Here is a 14,179-nt window from a genome sequence, read left to right as displayed (position 1 = left end):
ACATTTAATCTATACATTTAATCTTACATTTAATCTATACATTTAATCTATACATTTAATCTATACATTTAATCTATACATTTAATCTATACATTTAATCTATACATTTAATCTATACATTTAATCTAACATTTAATCTATACATTAATCTATACATTTAATCTATACATTTAATCTATACATTTAATCTATACATTTAATCTATACATTTAATCTATACATTTAATCTATACATTTAATCTATACATTTAATCTATACATTTAATCTATACATTTAATCTATACATTTAATCTATACATTTAATCTATACATTTAATCTATCATTTAATCTATACATTTTAAATCTATACATTTAAGTCTATACATTTAATCTATACATATAATCTATACATTTAATCTATACATTTAATCTATACATTTAATCTATACATTTAATCTATACATTTAATCTATACATTTAATCTATACATTTAATCTATACATTTAATCTATACATTTAATCTATACATTTAAATCTAACATTTAATCTATACATTTAATCTATACATTTAATCATACATTTAATCTATAATTTAATCTATACATTTAAATCTATACATTTAATCTATACATTTAATCTATACTTTTAATCTATACATTTAATCTATACATTTAATCTATACATTTAATCTATACATTTAATCTATACATTTAATCTATACATTTAATCTATACATTTAATCTATACATTTAATCTATACATTTATCTATACATTTAATCTATACATTTAATCTATACATTTAATCTATACATTTAATCTATACATTTAATCTATACATTTATCTATACATTTAATCTATACATTTAATCTATACATTTAATCTATACATTTATCTATACATTTAATCTATACATTTAATCTATACATTTAATCTATACATTTAATCTATACATTTAATCTATACATTTAATCTATACATTTAATCTATACATTTAATCTATACATTTAATCTATACATTTAATCTATACATTTAATCTATACATTTAATCTATACATTTAATCTATACATTTAATCTATACCATTTAATTCTATACATTTAATCTATACATTTAATCTATACATTTAATCTATACATTTAATCTATACATTTAATCTATACATTTAATCTATACATTTAATCTATACATTTAATCTATACATTTAATCTATACATTTATCTATACATTTAATCTATACATTTAATCTATACATTTAATCTATACATTTTAATCTATAGATTAATCTATACATTTAATCTATACAATTAATCTATACATTTAATCTATACATTTAATCTATACATTTAATCTATACATTTAATCTATACATTTAATCTATACATTTAATCTATACATTTAATCTATACATTTAATCTATACATTTAATCTATACATTTAACTCTATACATTTAATCTATACATTTAATCTATACATTTAATCTATACATTTAATCTATACATTTAATCTATACATTTAATCTATACATTTAATCTATACATTTAATCTATACATTTAATCTATACATTTAATCTATACATTTAATCTATACATTTAATCTATACATTTAATCTATACATTTAATCTATACATTTAATCTATACATTTAATCTATACATTTAATCTATACATTTAATCTATACATTTAATCTATACATTTAATCTATACATTTAATCTATACATTTAATCTATACATTTAATCTATACATTTAATCTATACATTTAATCTATACATTTAATCTATACATTTAATCTATACATTTAATCTATACATTTAATCTATACATTTAATCTATACATTTAATCTATACATTTAATCTATACATTTAATCTATACATTTAATCTATACATTTAATCTATACATTTAATCTATACATTTAATCTATACATTTAATCTATACATTTAATCTATACATTTAATCTATACATTTAATCTATACATTTAATCTATACATTTAATCTATACATTTAATCTATACATTTAATCTATACATTTAATCTATACATTTAATCTATACATTTAATCTATACATTTAATCTATACATTTAATCTATACATTTAATCTATACATTTAATCTATACATTTAATCTATACATTTAATCTATACATTTAATCTATACATTTAATCTATACATTTAATCTATACATTTAATCTATACATTTAATCTATACATTTAATCTATACATTTAATCTATACATTTAATCTATACATTTAATCTATACATTTAATCTATACATTTAATCTATACATTTAATCTATACATTTAATCTATACATTTAATCTATACATTTAATCTATACATTTAATCTATACATTTAATCTATACATTTAATCTATACATTTAATCTATACATTTAATCTATACATTTAATCTATACATTTAATCTATACATTTAATCTATACATTTAATCTATACATTTAATCTATACATTTAATCTATACATTTAATCTATACATTTAATCTATACATTTAATCTATACATTTAATCTATACATTTAATCTATACATTTAATCTATACATTTAATCTATACATTTAATCTATACATTTAATCTATACATTTAATCTATACATTTAATCTATACATTTAATCTATACATTTAATCTATACATTTAATCTATACATTTAATCTATACATTTAATCTATACATTTAATCTATACATTTAATCTATACATTTAATCTATACATTTAATCTATACATTTAATCTATACATTTAATCTATACATTTAATCTATACATTTAATCTATACATTTAATCTATACATTTAATCTATACATTTAATCTATACATTTAATCTATACATTTAATCTATACATTTAATCTATACATTTAATCTATACATTTAATCTATACATTTAATCTATACATTTAATCTATACATTTAATCTATACATTTAATCTATACATTTAATCTATACATTTAATCTATACATTTAATCTATACATTTAATCTATACATTTAATCTATACATTTAATCTATACATTTAATCTATACATTTAATCTATACATTTAATCTATACATTTAATCTATACATTTAATCTATACATTTAATCTATACATTTAATCTATACATTTAATCTATACATTTAATCTATACATTTAATCTATACATTTAATCTATACATTTAATCTATACATTTAATCTATACATTTAATCTATACATTTAATCTATACATTTAATCTATACATTTAATCTATACATTTAATCTATACATTTAATCTATACATTTAATCTATACATTTAATCTATACATTTAATCTATACATTTAATCTATACATTTAATCTATACATTTAATCTATACATTTAATCTGGTGTGTGTTTTCTGCTCTAAAGCTCCTCCCTTTTTTGTCTTCAGCAAACTGTTTGCAGGCTTTGTTGTGCAATATCTTTAGAAGAGGCTTCCTCGGATCGACCAATTATTGCGGGCCAATATCGGCATTTTCCAAAAGATCGGTATTGGTTACAAACTAGACCGATATTACTGATCTTGGTCTCTGTGGTCTGCGGCCATCTTTTTGGGGTCCAGATGCCTGATGACCCAGTGTGCAGGGGTGCGCGGCACACGCACACAATGTAATTATGCCTCCGTGCCTCGAGACAGACTTGCCTTCCTCGCCTCGACATTTTGACGGACACGCCAGCAGCCACCCACCCACAGCAAGGTGCCAGCCAGCAGCCACCCACCCACAGCAAGCTGCCAGCCACCCACAGCAAGGTGCTAGCATGTATGGTATGTAGAACGAGCCCTGAGCCTGGGTTCATACAGATGCAAATTTACATCGGGTTTGATGCATTTAGGAACACAGATTCGCAGGTCATGTAAAAAGCAGAGTATTCCAAGGCTTAGGTTTACATCTGTGTTGAAAATGTGTTGTGAGGGGAAAAAAAGGGTCCTGTGCATAGTGACTGTGGGTGCGATACAAATTTGTATCTTCATGGGCTTCAATTGAACTTGCAGTAAACTCTCAGCACATAGTTCACATCTCTGCGAATTGTTTACTGTCTGCTTCCTGAAATTTGTGATAAATTTGCACCTGTCACGAGTAGAACTTTAACCTTTCTCATCTCTATCCATAATGGAAAGGAAAAGTGTTAGCTTTAGATTAGTTTAAACAAAGGCCAGGTAGTAATCGGCCTAGTCACAGAGGACAAGCTCAAATGTACATTTATCAGAAGTATAGCAGAAAAACCTTCTCTGAGCTTACCCCTAATGCCATTTTTCAACCATCTCACAGCCTTTTGGGGATGGAAGATTTCTGCGGGCAAACAGGTAATTTCTTTAGTATTAACTGATGGTAAAAAAAATACCACAGAAAGTCTGTGTACTCATGAGGAACTATTGCTAATCTGAAACTGCACAGAGCTGAAATTGTCTGAGTTGGTTCCCCTTCTCCACTTGAGAGACACGCACACATGCACGTATGTATAGCTATTAAATGTAACCATCCTCACCTGTGATCCTGTCTGCTTGTATTTAGTGTGTGTATAAAAGGTCAATGAGTTTCTGGACTCCTGACAGACCCTTGCATCTTTCATCCAGTGCTGCACTGATGTTTCTGGATTCTGAGTCATGGGGAAAGCAAAAGAATTGTCAAAGGATAAGCAGGAAAAGGTAGTTGTATAAAACAGGAAAGGGATATAAAAAGATATCAAAGGAATTGAGAATGCCAATCGGCAGTGTTCAAACTCTAATTAGGAAGTGGAAAATTAACGGTTCTGTTGAAACCAAACTATGGTCAGGTAGACCAACTAAAATTTCAGCCACAACTGCCAGGAAAGTTTTTTCGGGATGCAAAGAAAAACCCACAAATAACTTCAGGTGAAATACAGGACTCTGAAAACACGTGGGGTGGCTGTTTCAAGATGCACAATAAGGAGGAACTTGAAGAAAGATGGGCTGCATGGTCGAGTTGCCAGAAGAAAGCCAATACAGTGGAACCTCTGATTACGAGCATAATCCATTCCAGGAGAATACTCATAATCCAAAGTACTCGCATATCAAAGCAAGTTTCCCCATAGAAGTCAATGGAAACAAAAATAATTTGTTCCGCATTGACTTCAATGGCATGCAATACCGCATTTGGCCAGAGGTGGGGGGGTGCCGGAGAGCCACGGAAAGGCCAGAGGATAGCTCGGTTGTACTCGCAAAGGCTAGGGAATGGAGTATTTCTGAGGTTTTCCAATCCGCTGCCCCCCACCTTAGGCCAAACGCGTTACTGCACACCGCTTTGGCTTGAATCCTGCTTGTTACAGTGCTTGTATTGCAAAACGCTCGTTAACCACGTTACTCGCAATCCGAGGTTCCAGTGTACTATGCAAATGCCACAAAGTATCCTGCTTACAATACGCCAAACAGCACAGAGACAAGCTTCAAATTTTCTGGCACAAAGTCATTTGGAGTGATGAGACCAAAATTAAGCTCTTTGGCCACAACCATAAACACTACATTTGGAGAGGAGTCAACCATGCCTATGATGAAAGGTACACCTTGCCATTGGTTGTCGGGGTCTGCGGGAGGGGACTTATCGGAATCTGGGAGTCCCCTTTAATAAGGGGGCCCCCAGATACCGGCCCCCCACCCTAAGTGAATGGATATGGGGTACATCGTACCCCTATCCATTCACCTGGAGGCAAAAAGTAAAATTTAGTAAACGCACAACACAAGGCTTTTTAAAATAATTTATTATTCTGCTCCGGATGCCCCCCCTGTCTTCGTTATTAGCTCAATTAGCAGGGGGGGCTTCTTCTTCCACTCTCCGGGGGTCTTCCGCTCTCCGGGGGTCTTCTCCGCTCTCCGGGGGGGGCTTCTCCGGACTCCGGGGGTCTTCTTCCATCTTCTCCCCTCTTCCGCTGTTGACTCGGCGAACCCCGGTTCTTCTGCAGCTCTCCGGTGCCTTCTTCTTCAGCGCTGGCTGCCTGCTATGTTTGTGTGTTAGCTCGATTTCAAACAGGCAGCCGGCGCGGTCTTCTGTGACGTCATCTTCTCTTCTGTTCTTCTCCCCTCTTCCGATGTTGCCTCGTCGCCTGTTGTCGCTGTAATGATGGAAGCGCGCCTTGCATCCCATTTATATAGGCATCACCGTCCCATCATGCTCCGGCAGGTACCCACGTGGTGGGTGCACGTGGGTAGGCACCCACCACGTGGGTACCTACCGGAGCATGATGGGACGGTGATGCCTATATAAATGGGATGCAAGGCGCGCTTCCATCATTACAGCGACAACAGGCGACGAGTCAACATCGGAAGAACAGAAGAGGAGACCCTGACGTCACAGAAGACCGCGCCGGCTGCCTGTTTGAAATCGAGCTAACACACAAACATAGCAGGCAGCCAGCGCTGAAGAAGAAGGCACCGGAGAGCTGCAGAAGAACCGGGGTTCGCCGAGTCAACAGCGGAAGAGGGGAGAAGATGGAAGAAGACCCCCGGAGTCCGGAGAAGCCCCCCCCGGAGTCCGGAGAAGCCCCCCCCGGAGTCCGGAGAAGCCCCCCCCGGAGAGCGGAAGACCCCCGGAGAGTGGAAGAAGAAGCCCCCCCTGCTAATTGAGCTAATAACGAAGACAGGGGGGGCATCCGGAGCAGAATAATTTATTTTAAAAAGCCTTGTGTTGTGTGTTTACTAAATTTTACTTTTTGCCTCCAGGTGAATGGATAGGGGTACGATGTACCCCATATCCATTCACTTAGGGTGGGGGGCCGGTATCTGGGGGCCCCCTTATTAAAGGGGACTCCCAGATTCCGATAAGTCCCCTCCCGCAGACCCCGACAACCAATGGCAAGGGTTGTCGGGAAGAGGTCCTGTCCTCATCAACATGGGGACAGGGTGCTCTGGGGTGGGGGGGCCCGTAGTGCGCCCCCCTGCCCCAGAGCACCCAACCCCCCCATGTTGAGGGCATGCGGCCTGGCACGGCTCAGGAGGGGGGGGGGGGCGCTCGCTCGTCCCCACTCCCATTCCTGACCGGCCGGGTAGCGTGCTTTGGATACGGGTCTGGTATGGATTGTAGGGGGACCCCCTACGTCGAATTTCGGCGGAGGGGGGTCTCCTTACAACCCATACCAGACCTAAGGGCCTGGTATGCTCCTGGGGGGGAACCCATGCCGGTTTTGAATTTAAAAATTGCCGTGGAGTTCTCCCTCAGGAATGCATACCAAATGCCGTCGCTGGAATGGGCCTTTACAAGGTTTGGCTAACTTTCCACATTATAAAACCAGCCCTAGTTTTGCGCCGGCAAATTCGGAACTTAGGCAGAAATCAAAGTGCTGAAATGCTTTGAAAATCTGCTTAAGGCTGCATTCACACCTGAGCGTAGGGCGTTCGGGCGTTTTTTTTCGCGCGTATTCATGCTTATTTGCGCGTTTGCATACAGCGTCGTGCGACGTTTTTGTACTTCGGCGTTTCTTATTTTAGCCAATAGGAAAAATTATCATCTTTTCATCACTTGTTGCTATGTTGGTAGATTTTTTTTAATCTTCTGCATGGGCGACAAGTTCTATTGATTAAAGCGACGAAACGCCCATAGCAAACGCCCGTTGTCGCGCGATACGCTCAATACGCGCGTTTCCCATTACTTTCTATGGGGGAAAAAAAACGCTCAAACGCCGCTGTCGCGCGATTCGCGCGACAAAAAAAGGTCCGGGACTTGTTTGAGCTTCGCGCGACAGGCGTTTGGGCGTTTGGGCGTTCAGGCGTTCAGGTGTGAACAGTCACCATAGGGAATAATGGTAATTCTCCCCTCTGGCGTTTGTGAGCAGTGCGCTTCAGGCGTAAAAACGCCTAGGTGTGAATGGGGCCTAAGTCCTCATTTGCATACGCAAAGCTGCATTTCAATGAGAAATGCCCCCAGTGGCGGATGCGGTACTGCATCCTAAAATCTGACCGTGTAAGTGTCTTACACATGTCAGATTTTCTGCCTAACTTTGGAAAAAGCCTTTTGAGAATCGTTTCCAAAGTTAGGCACAGGGATACGCAGGCTGAACAGCAGTTAAGTCTGCGTATCTCTTTTGAGAATTTGGCCCACCATTCCTACTTGGTGTCAAAATTGTCCGATCTCTCCGCCACAAAGCCATGATAAAAATGGCTGATTGCCCCTATTGCTAGTAAAAAAAAAAAATGAATAATAAAAATGTCATAAATCTATCCCCTATTTTGTAGACGTTATAACTTTTGCGCAAACCAATCAATCTACACTTATTGCGATTTATATTTTACCAAAAATATGTAGAAGAATACATATCAGCCTAAACTGTGGAAGAAATTTTTTTTATATACATATATTTTTTGGGGATATTTATTATAGCAAAAAGTTAAAAATATTGCTTTTGTTTCCAATATGAATGCTCTTTTTTTTTTTATTTATAGTGCAAAAAAATAAGAGGTGATCAATACCACCAAAAGAAAGTCCTATTTGTGGGGAAAAAAGGGCGCAATTGTCAGCTAAAGCGACAAAGTGCCAAATCGCAAAAAATGCTCTGAACAGGAAGGGGATAAATCCTTCTGGGGCTGAAGTGGTTAAACACAAGCTGATGGATGCAGTAGCAGCCATCACCCTTTGTGTGTTTTGTAGAACCAGCTTCAAACTGAAAGTGATGCGACAACTCCATAGCTGCCAATTGCTTTCACACAGCTGATCTGTGCAAGGTTAGATAGTGTGAAGGGCAGGGGAGACATCGTGGTCTATTGGACCCCTAATGTCTCTATAAAGAGTACCTGTCACTTGCCCAATGCTATTGACAACACTAAAGAAATGACACTTTGCTACAATGTAAAGTAGTGATTGTACAGCTCAAAATAACTCAACACACAGACATTAATCGCTGGCAACAAAAGTGAGTACACCCCTAAGTGAAAATGTCCAAATTGGGCCAAATTAGCCATTTTGCCTCCCCGGTGTCATGTGACTCATTAGTGTTACAAGGTCTCAGGTGTGAATGGGGAGCAGGTGTGTTACTTTTGGTGTTATCGTTCTCACTCTCTCATACTGGTCACTGGAAGTTCAACGTGGCACCTCTAGGCAAAGAACTCTCTGAGGATCTGAAAAAAAAAATTGTTGGCCTAGGCTATAAGAAGAATACCAAGACCCTGAAACTGAGCTGCAGCATGGTAGCCAAGACAATACAGCGGTTTAACAGGAGAGGTTCCACTCAGAACAGGCCTCACCATGGTAGACCAAAGAAGTTGAGTGCACGTGCTCAGCGTCATATCCAGAGGTTGTCTTTGGGAAATAGACATATGAGTGCTGCCAGCATTGCTGCAGAGGTTGGGGGGGGGGGGTCAGCCTCTCGGTGCTCAGACCATACGCTACACATTGCATCAAATTGGTCTGCATGGCTGTCGCCCCGGAAATCTTTTCTAAAGATGATGCACAAGAAAGCCTGCAAACAGTTTGCTGAAGACAAGCAGACTATAGACTACAGACTATAGACCGAGATAAACTTATTTGGTTCAGATGGTGTCAAGCGTGTGTGGCAGCAACAAGGTGAGGAGTACAAAGACAAGTGTGTCTTGCCTACAGTCAAGCATGGTGGTTGGGAGTGTCATGGTCTGGGGCTGCATGAGTGCTGCCGGCACTAGGGGAGCTACAGTTCATTGAGGGAACCATGAATGCCAACATGTATTGTGACATACTGAAGCAGAGCATGAACCCCTCCCTTCGGAGACTGGGCCACAGGGCAGTAATCCAACATGATAACAACCCCAAACACACCTCCAAGATGACCACTGCCTGGCTAAAGAAGCCGAGGGTAAAGGTGTTGGACTGGTCAAGCATGTCTCCAGACCTAAACCCTATTGAGCATCTGTGGGGCATCCTCAAATGAAAGGTGGAGGAGCGCAAGATCATCCACCAGCTCTGTGATGTCATCATGGAGGAGTGGAAGAGGACTCCAGTGACAACCTGTGAAGCTCTGGTGAACTCCATGCCCAAGAGGGTTAAGGCAGCGCTGGAAAATAATGGGGGCCACACAAAATATTGACACTTTGGGTCCAATTTTCACTTACGGGTGTACTCACGTTTGTTGCCAGAGGTTTAGACATTAATGGCTGTGTGTTGAGTTATTTTGAGGGGACAGCAAATGTACACTGTTATACAAGATGTACACTCACTACTTTACATTGTAGCAAAGTGTCATTTCTTCAGTGTTGTCACAGGAAAAGATAGAATAAAATATTTACAAAAATGTGAGGGTTGTACTCACTCTTGTGAGATACTGTGTGTATGTGAGTGTGTGTGTGTGTAATTGATATATATATCACAAGAGAACAACTAGTGTACACTACAGACATCCTATTTTATCTCTCCAGTGATTATTTAGGCACTAAACCAAATAAATAATAATAAAAAAACGACTTTCTAAATGAAAATGTGTAAAATTACTATATGTATTGTATTATACTTTTACCTACTTTCCTGGAAATGGGAGAGATATACATACCGTATTTATCGCGGTATAACGCGCTCCCGCGTATACCGCGCACCCCTAAAGTGACCCTGAATCCTGTGGAAAAAAAGTTTTTTTTGTACTTTTTGGTGTCAGTTTTGACAGTTTTGGTGTCTTGCGCGTCGTCCATCTGCGGCTTCGGGTGTCCTTCTGCAGCGGGTCCGGTGTCCTCTTCGGCGGGTCCGGTGTCCTTCTGCGGCGTCCTCGCTCGTTTCCCGCACCGAGTTTTGAACACTGCGCCGACCTATACCGAGCGCAGTACACTCGGGTATAGTCGGGCAGTCTCGGCAACTTCCGCGCTCACGTCCTGGACGTACAGGACGTCAGCGCGGGTAGCCGAGCATTGCCGACAATACACGAGTGTCAGAGTGCTCTGACACTCGTTTATTGTCGGCAATGCTCGGCTACCCGCGCTGACGTCCTGTACTTCCAGGACGTGAGCGCGGAAGTTGCCGAGACTGCCCGACTATACCCGAGTGTACTGCGCTCGGTATAGGTCGGCGCAGTGGTCAAAACTCGGCGCGGGAAAGTGGGTATCGGCGTATACCGCGCACCCACGAATCTGGGCAAAAAAGTGCGCAGTATACGCCGATAAATTGCAAGTACCGGTAAGTTATCTCACACTTCTGAAATTGCATTCGTCTGTATGGAATTCCAACGGAGAAAAAAAAACACACTCGGAAACAATTTGCCGCATGCTCGGAAGCATTGAACTTCATTATTCTAGGCTTGTCGTAGTGTTGTACGTCACCGCGTTTTCAGCGGTCGGAATTTGGTGTGTCTGTGTGTATGCAAGACAGCTTGAGCAGAATTCTGTCGGGAAAAACCCGTCAGAGTGTATTCCGACGGGAAATCCGATCGTGTGTATGAGGCATAGCAACAATATGTAGCCAAAGTTGGCTGCAAATTACAATGTAACAAAATCAGCCTTCTGTGGCTGGCAGCGGCTCTCAGCATGTAGGTGTGGCCGTCGTTCCTATTCACTATATTGACAAGTTGCCGGCGGCCACAGCTATTCGCCGCTTTCTGCACAACCAGCAATTACCCGCAGTGATTGCTGCTAGACACATTGGCCCAGATTCACAACGGAGATACGACGGCGTATCTTCAGATACGCCGTCGTATCTCAGCGTTGTGCCGTCGTATCTATGCGTCTGATTCTTAGAATCAGTTACGCATAGATATCCATTAGATCTGACAGGCGTAAGTCTCTTACGCCGTCGGATCTTAACTGCAATTTTTTTTTATGCCCGCTAGATAGCGCTTCCGTCGATTTCCCCGTCGAGTATGCAAATTAGCTAGATACGCGAATTCCCGAACGTACGCACGGCCGACGCAGTAAAGTTACAACGTTTACGTTAGGCTTTTCCCGGCGTAAAGTTGCCCCTGGGTCTATGAGGCGCAGTCAATGTTAAGTATGGCCGTCGTTCCCGTGTCGAAAATTTCAAAAATTATGTCGTTTGCGTAAGTCTTCCGTGAATGGTGCTGGACGTAATTTACGTCCACGTCAAAACCAATGACGTCCTTGCGACGTCATTTAGACCAATGCACGCTGGGATATTTTAGGGACGGCGCATGCGCAGTTCGTTCGGCGCGGGGACGCGCTTCATTTAAATGATACACGCCCCCTACCCGCCGAATTTGAATTCCGCCGGGTGATTTACGTTACGCCGCCACAACTTTACACGCAAGTGCTTTGTGAATAAAGCACTTGCCTGAAAAACTTGCGGCGGCGTAACGTAAATCAGATACGTTACGCCCGCCCAAATTTACGCCCATCTACGTGAATCTGTGCCATTTTGTGTAATTTTGTGCATACAAAGTGGATTTCGGTCCTTTTGGCTGTTCAGGAACACATACAAACATACATTTTAATGCCCTACTCTGGCATAATCTCCCATTGCTCACCCCTCCCTCTATCTGATTGCTGGATTTGAAAAAAATCCCTCATATCGTAAACCACCATCATGTGATGCTGCAGCCCCAAGTCTTCTCCTCATCTAATTCCTGCTTGGGGGTCCTTCTTCAGGTATCCGCGGCAGGACCTGCATGACATGGACACTTCCTATTGGAAGTCCAATGATGGAGTCCTCCTAGGATCCAGAAGAGGACGATGGCATCAGTGGGGGCTTACAGAACACCAGTGATTTGGGGGGGCATCAGCGGCCCCACCCAGAACAAGCGGCATCAAGGGACCTGTTGAGTACCGTATTTATCGGCGTATATCGCGCACTATTTTCCCCTTAAAATAAGGGGAAATCGTGGGTGCGCGATATACGCCGATAGCCGCTTCCCGCGCTCAGTTTGAAATCCTGTGCCGACATACACCGAGTGCAGTACACTCGGGTACATTCGGCTAGTCTCGGTTTCGCTCGTGCTCACGCATAAACATCACAGAGCGCGAGCGAAGCCGAGCCTTGCCCAATGTACCCGAGTGTACTGCTCTCGGTATATGTCGGTGGAGGCGTTCGAACTGAGCGCGGGAAGCGGGGACTCGACTTGAGGCGCGCGCTGGAGAAGCCGGGAGGACACCATCGAGGCCGCAGACGGACGCCCGACCAGGCGATGGACGCTGGGAAGACACCAAAACTGTAAGTAATAAAATCATATAAAAAAATTTTTTACAGGAATTTCGGGGGCAACTTTAGGGGTGCGCGGTATACGTGGGAGCGCGTTATACCGCGATAAATACGGCATATCTGGTAAGGAGGAAAAAACTGCATATCAACATTAATTAGAAAGGGGAGGGAGGGATGGATGGTCAAAAAGTTAGGTTTATTCAGAAGTGGGGCTTTAAAGGGGGATCTGTACAGAGAAAACGTTGGGCTTTGTCATTACTGAAATAACTAGACACCTCTCTGTCTCTGGCTTTTGAGTGACCCAGAACAAGAATACAACACAGGGATTCAGAACATCTCATCTGCATACTTCAAATCAGCATTTTCAGAACAAGAGATCAGCAATGTTCAACTCTATTTCCCTTGGTGCGCATTTACTTGCAGGAATATAATGTGCTCATTCTTCCCATGTTAGACAGACAAGGTGGGCGGAGCTCACTATGATGGGTGTGGCAAGTTGTGGTGGGGTCCACCTAGACCAGGGGTGTCAAACTGGCGGCCCTCCAGCTGTTGCAAAACTACAAGTCCCATGAGGCATTGCAAGTCTAACAGTTACAAGCATGACTCTCACAGGCAGAGGCATGATGGGACTTGTAGTTTCGGAACAACTGGAGGGCCGCCAGTTTGACACCCCTGACCTAGACAGATGGTTGCAGGCTTTTATAGAGGGTCCTGGGAGGGCTAGTTATATCGTTGGCGGTGGACACGTTTATGTTTCACCTGTGGTGCTTGTATTGGTCCAGCAGCGCACCAACACCTTTGCAGCCATTGTGCTATATTCTGGGTGTTTGGTGTGCTCCTGCACCTTTAAGGAGGGGTGGCTCCCCTTCAGTCCACCTGCCCCTATCTATCCATTAAAATGCATGTGCCTCCATTGTGGGGACACTCATTGTTTAGTGTTAGGACCACAGATTACAGGGTGCCTTGGCGCGGCTCTGTGGCTCATGCATGCATTTGCAAATCCGTGTGGACAAAACCCCTGTTTTTAACGCATACTGTTAGACAGGTTAATTGGCTGTTCTGCGAGCTGGTTGGTAAGTAGGCTTGGTTTTTCCCCTGGTCATTCCCTAGGTTTTGTTGTTATATCG

Source organism: Rana temporaria, chromosome 3 (assembly GCF_905171775.1).
Source record: "Rana temporaria chromosome 3, aRanTem1.1, whole genome shotgun sequence".
Taxonomy (NCBI): Eukaryota; Metazoa; Chordata; class Amphibia; order Anura; family Ranidae; genus Rana; species Rana temporaria.
The sequence above is the reverse complement of the archived record's forward strand: the minus strand, read 5'-3'. Positions refer to the sequence as shown.